The sequence below is a fragment of the Fistularia commersonii genome, chromosome 10 (assembly GCF_037954325.1).
Source record: "Fistularia commersonii isolate RoL2024-O1a breed Wild chromosome 10, RoL_Fcom_v1.0, whole genome shotgun sequence".
Lineage (NCBI taxonomy): Eukaryota > Metazoa > Chordata > Actinopteri > Syngnathiformes > Fistulariidae > Fistularia > Fistularia commersonii.
In genome coordinates, this window is record NC_141293.1 from 13,996,309 (window position 1) to 14,000,079 (window position 3,771).

The window sequence follows — 3,771 nt, forward strand, 5'->3', positions numbered from 1 at the left end:
CTGCTGCCGCCACCCCCCCCACCGCTTCACCTTGACTTGTGTATTCAGTTGCAACCTTTTACTGCCTGTAAAAGCGGCGCGAGGGTCGCCGCCAACTTTGACCCCGAACCACGGGACAGGAATAGAGACGCAGCCAGGGGGTCAGACACACACCCCGCCCTTTGTCTTCAGCCTTGCGTGTGTGTTCTGCGTATGTAGTACCGATCAAGATATGGGTTCATTTCTGATTTGCACTGCTTGGACAGACGGCGACAGAATGCCAGCTAGTGATCGGTTAGCACGTTGGCATCAGTTAGCATTGATTTTTTCTGTTTGCTCCTGCTTGGCACAAGGAGGATGAGTCTTCCCATTTCCATGGCAACCAGGCGTTGAGGGATACAGGATAGGGGGGTCATCCTCCTGGTCAGCATATATATTGGAAGTTCGCATCATCTATGATAAAAAAGTTGTGCGGTCGTTTACTTCCTGTTTGGTTCCAAACTTCATTGATTATTGTAATTTTTCCATCTTTTTAAAACAGAAGACAAAAAACTAGCATGCACGTGCCTGTGTGTTTGTGTTCGTGTGTGTGTGTGTGTGTGTGTGTGTGTGTGTGTGTGTGTGTATGTGTATGTGCGAAGGTGCTTTGGTGTGAAGCAGAGAACAGGCGTTTGTGTGAAAGCTGATCCAGACTGTGGCCGGACAAGAGTAAGAGGGAGGGCTGTGTATGTATGTATGTGTGTGTGTGTGTGTGTGTGTGCGTGTGTGTGTGTGCGTGCGCGTGTGTAGGGTGGGATCAGCAGCAGCAATGCTTTCACTGCTAACGTAACTGTGTGTTTGTGTGTGTGTGTGAGTGGTAAAGGAGCAGCTATAAAAAGACTAGAGTTACTGAACACAAGGTAGGGTGAAAAAAGGAGAAAGAACAACAATAGCAAATACTCACACACACACACATGCGCGCGCACACACACACACACACACACACACTGCAAGACAGGAGCACTTTGACCCCGTCAGCTGCCACCATGCTTGCTTTGGGCTTCGTGCCGCGCGACAGGTGAACACGCTAACGGGCAGCCGCCTGGGATAGCTGGAGCGCCTTGAATTTCACACACACACACACACACATTGACCCTCCCACACTTACACACGCCGACAAAGAGGCTTAAAAGCATTCATACGTTCATCCATATACAGAGGCGCAAAGGTCAGGGCCGGGTCGGTGCCAATACACACACACACACACACAAACACATTAAACACACTTCCACACACACACACTTCAACACACACTTCAACACACACACACTCACACCACTCCCTGAATTCCTACATATGTCAGTTGTGTAATTAAAAGGCTCACAACTCTTTGTCACTCTCACTCTGACACACAAACACACGCACACACACACACACACTGAGCCTTAATTCATTGGCCGGTTCTGTTAAACAGGCACACACACATATACAAACACACACATATAAAAAAAAAAGTGAAACGCGTGTATAATCGGTGCAACGATTCATTCATGTAATCACCTGCTTGTGTGCTGCTGTTTGATATTGATGTCATTTAAGGTGTGTGTGTGTGTGTGTGTGTGTGTATGTGTGTGGGGGGGTGGGTGAGAGCATCAGTTTGCAGTTTAATTACAGCAACTGTGTTTTTCCTGACCTGATCAGGAGAATACATGTGTGTGTGTGTGTGTGTGTGTGTGTGTGTGTGTGTGTGTGTGTGTGTGTTTGTGCGTGCGCACACACAACATGCTAACTTGACTTGAGAGCCAATCAAGTTCCTGGAAACTCTCAGGTTTCAAAATACAAAAGAAGTGCAATACAAACGGCCTCTGGTCAGTTTTTTTTTTTTTTTTTTTCACGAAGAGGATGGAGGACAGCTGATTGGCCCTGGTTCTCCTCTATGGGACAGTTGTGTCACCAACAACCTGATAAGCAGGACGTTCAGTCTCCTGCTCCTTCTCCTCCTCATCTCCATCATATCTGGACGCAAACACCCTCATAAGCATTTATAATAATAATGTATCCTTTTAATCCCCATGGGGAAATTTGTTTGCTGCAATGAATCTATCATAGATATACAATTAGCAGGATGGTTCCGTCCACCAGCACCGGGGTAGCAGTTAAGGGTTCAGTGTCTTTCTCAACAACACTTCTACACACAAGGAGGAGCCGGGAGTCAAACCGGGAATGTTAGCTTGCTCTGCCTCTTGCGCCACGCTCTTAATTTGTGGGCCAAGATGTGACCATTTGGGCCTGACTGGATGAAGCAGTTAGCCTGCAGCAGCACAACACCCGTCGCTACAGCAAAGTATTGCGTCGTTCCGGAATTCAGACTGCACGTCGTTTTAGCACAAACACACACACACACACACACACACACACACACACACACACACACACACACACATACACATATACACACAAACACCAGCTGCTGGCAGAGCTCCAGTGAATACTACAGCCAGATGTAATGAGGAATGACTGATAACAAGAGCGCTGGCACTCTACCAGCCCGTGTGTATGTGTGTGTGTGTGTGTGTGTGTGTGTGTGTGAGAGAGAGAGAGAGAGAGACAGACAGAGAGTGATCATAATATTTCACCTGTGAGCTTCATGTTTTCTTCATCCTGAGCAAGACAATACAAACTTCTCCTGTGACAAGTGACAATGTTATTAGAATAATACAATAATTACAACAACACCAACAACGATTATGATGATGATGATAATGATAATATTAATAATAATATTGCATTGCATTGCATTGCATTGCATTTGGCAGACGCTTTTATCCAAAGCGACTTACAATAGAGTACAATAGAGATATTAATAATAATAAATATTACTATTGCCATAAACACAAAACATTAGTTTGTATTTTTCCATTATGTTTTTACTGTTTTTTTAATTTGTGTTTTCATCAACTTTCCTTTTAAGAACTCTATTAAATTTTTCTCCAATATTATTTCTTAAATATTAACTATGAAAAAAACGTTTGAATTTCCAAAGTATCAATTTGAAAGCTGAAGAAAATTGTAGTAATGAATTTAATGGTTAATGAGTAGTTAGAAACAAGTTAAAATTAGATTTCAATAAAAAAGATTGTCATTTCAATTACATTTATATTGTTGAAAGACACAGGACGGCCATTTGATGTCAATGTAGCTGATCGGAAGCGGATCTTAGATTAGTTTTGTTGATAATCCATCCAGATCAAGATTTTAATTTTAAATCTTAATTTCATGCCGAACTGGACTTTTATTTTCATGAACTCCCGTAAATTTCCACGCATTTTCTTGATTTCTTCCTGTTTTATTGCTGATGGTGTTTATCTTGTTTCTGGCTGATTTTAAAGGATTTATTATTTTGCTGCTGAAGATACTGGGTGAGTGCGTTTGTGCGTGAGTGTGTTGGTGTGTGTCAATAACACAGCAATAAACCAAAGCTACAGAAACACAAACAGGAGTTTGAATAAGGAGCCAGACTTTGAGTCTCCGTCTTTATACTGTGTGTGTGTGTGTGTGTGTGTGTTACCTGTGTGCGATGACAGGGGGGAGGGGGGTGGGTGTGCCTGTGTGTGTTCCTCATCCATCTGTGTGTGTGTGTGTTCTTACATGGGTGTGTTTGTGCAAGAAGTCAATTAGAATCAATTTGTCCCCTCAGCTGTTTGAGGCCCCTGACTGTCCTGAGTGTGTGTGTGTGTGTGTGTGTGTGTGTGTGTGTGTGTGTGTGTGTGTGTGTGTGTGTGTGTGTGTCTGTGTGTGTCTGTGTGTGTCTGT